Below are 8,560 nucleotides of genomic sequence, written 5' to 3'. Positions count from 1 at the left end.
CTCAGGAGGTCTCCTGCTCTTGTAGCCACAGTATTTATTTGGCTGGATCAGTTGAGTTTTTAGTCAATGGTGACAACCAGAACATTGATCGTGCGAGCATCAACCACAGTGATGCCATTGAGCGTTACGGGTAGGTGGTTACACTCTCTCTTGTTGGGGTTGGCCATTCCATGTTATTTCCTTGGTGTCAATATAACAAGCCACTTATTAGCTCATGCCTGAATGTTGCCTAGGTCTTGCTACATGCAGACGTGGGCTGCATTGTTTCCTGAGGAGGTGGAAGAGAATTGAACGTTGCATGGTCATCAATGAAGACCCCTATCTCTGCCATTATGATGGAAGGAAGATTAAGCAGCTGATGATGGCTGAGCCTAGTTCACTGCCATGAGGAACTCCTGCAATTGCATCCAAAGTCTGGGATACAACCTCAACTACCTTCCTTTACTCCATGTATGACTCTGATTGCTGGAGTGTTTTTAACTTGCTGCCCATGTTTCATTTTTCCTTCCAACATAGGAGGTCATTTGGCCCTTTTAATCTACGCCAGTTGCCAGAACAACTTCAGGAATCCCATCAATCCTCCTCCCACAGTTATCCACCTGCAGCCTATTCTCTCTCACCTGCCCATTAGCCTCCCCTGATTCTCCTACCAGCCACCTACACTAGAGGTAACTTACTGCAGCCAATGAACCTACCAGCAGGCCATCTTGAGTTTCCGGTTGCAGGCCATTTCAACTCTCCTGCCCATCCTCGCACCCACCTGTGTCCTCGGCCTCCTCCACTGCCAGGTTGAGGCCAAATGCAAACTAGAGGAACCACACCTCGTATTTCACCTGCGTACTCTACAACTCAAAGACACGAACATTGCATGTTCCAAGTTCAGGTAATCCACACCCCCTCCGTTCCTTTCTCTCTCCTTCTGATCCACCTGATCCTCTCACATACACCCTTTTTTCCCAACACCCCAACCTGTTACCCAATTTCCATCCCTTTCCTTCTACTTATCACTCACACACTCAATCCACCGAGTCCCCTATCCCATTCACCCCCACCTCCCCTGTCCCCATATGCCCACCATCCCCCTCTTATCTGGTCCCACTCATCACCTCCCTTTCTTATCAGATTCCATAATCTGCAACGCTTTGTTGTCCCAATTTATCACCTCCCAGCCTCTGTCACTATCTCCACCTCTCCCTCCCACACCTGAATCCATCTACTCATCTACCCTTTCTCACCTGGATCCACCTGTCACTTGCCAGCTCTTGCCTCACCCTTCCCCCTCACCTCTTTGTACTGGCTATCCCTTCTTTACACTCGCAGTCCTGATGCAGGGTCTTGACCCGAAACGTCAATGATCCCTTTGCCTCCGCAGATGCTGCTCAACCCGCTGAATTCCTCCAGCAGCAGCTTGGTTTTTTTGCTCCAAATTATAGTATCTGCAGTCTCCTGTGTCTCCAGCCTACCAACACGTCTCCAGGATGTGGGAGGAAACCAGACTACCAGACTGCCCAGAGGGAACACATGCATTCACAATGGGGGCATGCAAACTCTACACAGGCAGTACTCGAGGTCACAGTTGAACTGTGCTTTCCCCTTATCAAGAGCAACTCCTGCAGTGATGCAATTTGACTTCATTTTACCAGGGCTCCATGATGTCATCAAACCGACATTATACAAATTCCAGGAGATGAGAAACAAAGGCGAAATGCAAATCATTGTTTTACAATAGATTTGGCTGTTCTTCGATTGCATTCACAATTATATTTCAATCCACTTTCTATCGAGGCACAGCAGAGATCCATCACATTCCTCGACTGAATATAATATAAATAACTGAGATAATACACAAGCAGCCATTCGCTCACAGGGACTAAATTATTAAGTACAAGGCTCAAAATCATATTACATTTTGGAAAAGTAAAATGTACTATTGTGTAGAATGAGCAAGGCTGGACATAATTTCCTTCTATACCTGTCTGTAGATTGTTTATTTTATGTAGATTATATACAGCCTTTGATAGTCTGCCTCATCAGATTAACCTTGAGAAGAAATCACTTATCCAAAATTTGGGTTCATGCTGATATATTAAATCCTGAGGTATAATTAACTCGGATCTGCAATCTCAGATCTGCCAACTATGAAGATATTAACAACACTGAAAAATCTCTGTTCAGCTCAGTGGAGAGTTCAGCTTGGGATCTCAATGCAGTGGAGCAGAATATTAATATGGAAAAGTATGTTGTAGGATTCCGATTCACATCAGTGGATGAATCCCTACATTTTCTTAATCTCATGCTCTTCAAGGACCCTGAGGGGGACATCAGCTGAGGGGGACATCAGCTGACCCTGAGGGGGACATCAGCTGAGACTGAGGAGTCATTCGCCCACCTTCACTTGGTAGCCATTTACAAATTTGAGACACTGGTGCACAGTGCAGAGGCATGGAGAAAGTAGATAGTCCAGATCTTTTTTCCATGGTAGGGGTATCAGGAACAAAAAGGTATAGGTTTAAGGTGAGAGAGGAAGGAGCTTTGAAGGGGATTTGAGGGGAAAGTTTTTTTTACACAGAGAGTGGTTGATATCTGGAACTTGCTGCCAGAGGAGGTGGTGGAGTCAGATACAATTACTACATTTAAAAGGCATTTAGATGAGCACTTAAATAGGCAAGGCAGACCTAGTGCAGGCAAATAGGATCAATGTATAGGGGCAAAAGGGTCAGCATGGATGTGATGGGCAGAAGGGCCCGTTTCTGTGCTGTATGACTCTATGATGCTATGACAAGTATTTTGAAAATAAATGTAAGTGAAGATTTATTCTTAATTCTTGACATTAACCCTGCTTGTCTAAAGCAGACTTGCATCAATCCATAAAAAACCCTTGAGGTATGTATGGTTACATCTAGAATATTGCACAGGGGCAGCGCACTCAGTAAAATCAGCATTGATCATAAATGTTATAGAAACAACTATCTAAGATCAGTGCAATAAAATAGGAATGGTGTCAGACACTGCTATATCTGACTGATCAGTGGGATGTTGGTTGCATGGATTTATGATGGAGGGGAGAAATTAGCCTTAGTTTCACAATTTTACCTTCAATATAGTCAAGAGTTGGAAACAGCTAGCAGTAGTGGTTGCTGAACTGGCAAGTCCCGTCATTGTTGCCAACAGTTAACTGGGAAAATAATTTAGCACCATCTGAAGAGGTGGGGCCAGGATGACCACCCATCCCTAATTGGATTGCATCGTTCTGAAATGCAAACTTCGTTTGGTCCTCGGCTGAATGACTCTGGGGCAGAATTTGTTTGCATTTCCTGCAACATGGGACAAAGTTACCACTCAACAAACAGTCCAAGCATAGCAACCGCATCCCAGTGTAAAGCCCCACTCTTGCAGCATCATTCACAATGCTTATACAACCCAGAGTGGTCCAAATACCAGAATAAACATCCATTGAAGAACAAGACACGTTGGTAAATAGATAAGTAAATTTTAATTTATTAAATATAAATACAAAACGTGCACATTCACAACACTCAGGTCATCAATCATCCCTTGATTTTTTTAAATGGTTTGTGATTTTAGTATATTGAGGAAGTGCTCATTTTTATGGCAGCACATATAGAGACACAAGGGACTGCAAAGGCTGGAACTGGAGCAAGACACTAAAATTTGGAGGACCTTAGCAGGTCAGGCAGCATTTAAGGAGAGAAATGGACAGTTGACAATTTGGGTTGAGACCCTTCAGCTGGACTGAGGATCTCTGCCTGACTTACTGAGTTCCTCCAGCTTTTTGTGTGTGGCAGCACATATATATCTAAATTGTTATCAGAAAATTGTTATTAAAATGTTATGCACAAAGATATAAAATGTAAAACGTTTCAGGGAGAGGGAATAATGTCCATGGACTGAAATACCAACAAGGTGTTTATTGACCTGTGCCCATCAGTAACTAGGCATTCCTGGCGTAAATTGTATCCGATGTAATGAAAATGTGTATAATTTTGTGTGATATACATATTTTGTATGTGTAAAAACCAGGCTAGAAAATGACAACGAATTGCACCTGACAGGATTTGTAATGCATGCATGCAGAAATAGTTCATATAAAGTGCAAGTTATTCACCAACCGCATGCAGCAAAATAAAACGTCATCATTACAATTCAAATTACGTGGTTCTTCAGTTAAAATGTGATAACTTTATTATGCCTCTGGTACTTTGTGTAGAACACTTGATGGCAGTGCAATACTAGTTTAAAATGGAATGACCTCTGCATACAGTGTAAATTAACTCCGGATGCAGGACCTTTCAAAGGCATATGATGACTAATAAAATATAGGAGCTTTGCTCTGCTTCTCTTGACATTGCCCTTTTGTACCTTGCAGCCTGGGTAGGCTGGTCACAGAGAAGCAGAGAGGTATGGCTCTGAGGACCATCTTGAACCTGATACTTCAACGCAGCGGAACAGAAGTGCTGCAGTGACCTTGCCAGCCATTCCAAGAATTTAAAAATGTCACTCAGCTCAATGCAAGAACTTCTCACCTCCCTTTATCATTATCAATAAACTGAACAGCCTGAACTTTTGATTTCAGTTCCAGGAGAGTTCCAGATGTCCATTTCTTCATTTTCATTTATTTGTTGGACGTGGACGTCTCTGGCAAAGCCACATTTATCGTCCATTCCTAAATGCCACAAAGAGAGGGCAATTAAGTGCTAATCACACCGTCAGGTCCAACAGCACATAAGGAACAGACAAGGATGCCAGGTTTCCTTTCCTTAGGGGCACTGGAGAACTACACAAATTATTAAGATAATCTGGTAGTTTCATGGTCACTATTACGGATACCTAGGTTTTCATTTCAAATTTATTTAATTAACTGAAATTAAATTGCCAAGTCACCACCCTCCTGTTTCCAAATCATTGACCAAGCCTCTGTATATGAGTCCAGTAAATGAGACACTCTGCTCCCTTCTGTTCCTGGCCTGACTGCTATATCAGAGAACTTGTATCACCCCCAAGGCAAGGCAACAAAGGCCTGTGTATTTCATGTCATTTTTGATTGAGCCTGAATGCATTTGTCCCATGAGGGCTGATTTATTATTTTAAGGATTGACATTGCATCTTTTTAGATTGTGCTTACAGTCCTTCTGCTGTCTCCTACTATTGTATGTACAGTCTTCACTGGAAGCAGTTCTTGAAGAATTGTTGAGTCAGGTTTGCTTCCTCTTACATCTTAGATTGGGGAGGCAGTGTGACAGAATGAAAATCTGTCCTTCTTAACTTCATAAAATAAATGATGTGGACATCTATAAGAAGAATTTATAGTTTGCTCATATGGCATTAATTTATAAACAGTCTTTTCAAAATTAATCTATTTTAAATGACTGCCCACCAACAGCAGAAAGCTGTGCATTTAATTTAGTACTTTACCTGCACTCCTTCCTTTGGGAGCCTCCCATCAGGCTCACAATCCTCAGCTGAAATCCTGCCACCTCCTGATCAACCAAAACCCCGTTCTACCAATCCCACGACCCAGCTCAGCCAATGAGCTACGAAGCCTCTGTGTGGTATGACCCCTTCTCAAATTCAACAGTCCTGGTGGACCCCAACCATCAACGTCCCTCCTGCTGCGAACCCCTGGACTTGGCCTCATTCCTGGACTTACCTGCCACTTTCCTTCAATGTTTTAGGTCTCAAGTGCTACTAAATTTTTAGGCAGAGGGTCCATGACTAAACTGGTCACTATTATGCAGATTAATAGCAAATATATGCTAATGAATTTCCACACATTCACTCATGTATAGCCCTAACGATTGAGCAGGTTTGTGGAATATTGTTAGTGATCTGTGTGTCTCTGCAATAGGAGCTACTTGTTAGAACCACCAGCCCAAATCAGCCTGTTGTTTCAGCAGTTAATTGGTTACCCATTTTGTACACATCAGCGTATTCAGGTTGAACTAAGTGCACACAGTTATTCAGTTGTTTGAGTTACTAAGCTCTTAAAGTGGTAGGCCTTGAACATTGTGCACTCCATTACCTATTCATGGGGTTTATAATGGGATCTTTGAATCTATTTTTTGTTGGCAACTTTAAGTATTATCATTATTTGTCACTTTGTTATAGTGCTTTGAAATGACTGTGGTAAGTTTGGGTTTGCACTTGAACTAAATCTGCGCTTTAGCATGGGCTGCTGTTTAAAATTACTTCATAAAATAATTGATTTGAGGTATTCAGTCCGAGCCATGTGTGCATCATTAGCCACAGAAATCCAGAGTCTCTGCTAGACACTACGTTATTTCCTGTGTGTGTCTTAGTAGTAAAAATTACTGACTGGTGGAATATCCCAAATACTGTGCCTATAAGTTCCACCATGCTTTAAACTGTGTGCTAAAACAGCACCACAGAGGAGACCCACGTTTAATGGTTTCCATACATACAATATTAAGTGCATCATATTTATAGCAATCACAATACCAATATCAATACAAAGCTGAACCTTTGTGTTTAGAACTGTACAAGCATTGCTTTGCATCAAAATTTGAATAAGCAAACTTAACCCTAGCGGCACAATCTCACTTTGGAAAAGACTGCACTAGGTCATGGGGATGATTTGGGACCTTTGGCCACATGGCAGGTGGGAGATTGGAGTGGGCATTATATGCCTCTGATGACTGATGGTGCAATGTCTCCAAGGAAGTGGGCACCCTGGTCAAGGATCAGTAGGGTTGCCCCGACCCACACCACCCCACCCCAAAACTAAAATAAAGAATGACTTGCTGTGTTATGAAGGCCATTGGCATCTGTGATGATTCCAACTTTGTCAACCATCTCAGCAGTTTAGGAATGGGCTCCTTATGCTGGAAAAGACCCTTTCATTCAGGCGCACTCCAGCACTGGTGTCCTTGCTATCTCTTAAACAAATTAGCACGGTACTGCACTCCCATTTATCTCATGTCTGTGTGCCCTGCAGTCACCAGGTGTAAGTGCACAGAGGTGCTGATCACTTTCAGTAACTACATGTTGCCTTAGAACATTGTGCCACACAATAGAATTTCTAAACCTTTGTGTTTAAGTTCACAACAGAGTGAGAACATGAACTGGGCACAAATAGAGTCTTCAATTATAACAAGTATTGCTACATGCCTGATGTTGCCATGGAAATAAATGCCTTATGCCAGATGTGAAGATAGTTTCCCAATCACTAGAGAAGGTGACATCTCATTTCAGCGTTGCAAATGGTGCATGAGTGTGCAATTAATTAGTCGCCACACCTGTTAGTGTTCATTTACTGGAGGATATATTATCAGGCTGCAATTGATTCCAATGAGTCTTGTAAATAGAATCTGCATTTAATTTCTCACTGAACACCAGGATTTACCTGTACCACTGGAACAAGCTGCGATTTCTGTCACTCACTACTTTTATTGCAGACTGTTGGTTATAGTCAGTAAAAGGTCAGCTGATTTATGGATTGGAACGAAGGGCCGTGTTTGATTTTTGGCAGGCTTTGTGAAATTCATGTTAATCCTTTGCTCACTACAGGCAACCTTATGAGCCCTCTGGGTAATGAATAAGTACATTAACACCACTCTGGCCTTCAGAAGCAAAATATTCAGAGTCTAAGTATTAGTGTATTTTTCCAAAGAATAGGAGAGATAAATTTACATTCAGTGATGTAAGACATTGCCCACTGTTGACCTGGAAGAAATTGCCTTCATCGGACGGTGCATTGGGTACAAGAGTTGCAACTTCATGTTATAGCTGCATATGACCTCACCTGAAATATTGTATGCATTTCTGGTCGCCACACTATAAGAAGGATGTGATTATGTGAGAGTGGGTGCAGAAAGTTTTCACAAGGATGTTGTTAGGATTGGAGGGCTTCAGTTATGAGAAGAGACTGGATAGGCTGGGACTATTTCCCTGGAACAAAGGAGACTGAGAGGTAACCTTATAGAGGTTTATAAAATCATAATGGGCATAGATAAGATGGATAGTCACAGTAAGGGAGTTTAAAGCCAGATGGCATAGGTTTAAGGTGAGAGGGGAAAGATTTAAAAGGGATCTGAGAGACAAGATTTTCACTCAGAGGGTGGTGGGTACATATGGAACGAGCTGCCAGAGGAAGTGGTGAAGAGGGTAAAATTACAACATTTAAAATACATTTGGACAGATTCATGGATAGGAAATGTTTAGAGGGATATGGACCAAATGAAGGCAAATTGGACTAGTTCAGGAAGGTACTTTGGTCGGCATGGAAGAGTTGGGCCAAAGGGCCTGTTTCCATGCTCTGTAACTCTAAAGCTGCATGCCAAATTCTAGCCATTTCTGAGATACGGCCTTCTGTTCTGGTAACTTTAATTGTAGTTGGGCATCAGTTCTGGACAATCACTGGTATCCTGTAACAGTGATGTCATCAAGCTGGCTAAACCGCCAGTCACAATGAAGAATTCTGGCACCCAGCAAACCAGGAAGCAAAAAGGAATGGTTTTTAATTAATTTTTCAAGCATATTACAGATAGCAAAATAAAGATTGGAATTAAGATAGAAGGTGAAA

This window comes from Pristis pectinata, chromosome 25 (genome assembly GCF_009764475.1).
Source record: "Pristis pectinata isolate sPriPec2 chromosome 25, sPriPec2.1.pri, whole genome shotgun sequence".
NCBI classification, from domain to species: domain Eukaryota; kingdom Metazoa; phylum Chordata; class Chondrichthyes; order Rhinopristiformes; family Pristidae; genus Pristis; species Pristis pectinata.
This window is presented reverse-complemented; position numbering follows the sequence as displayed.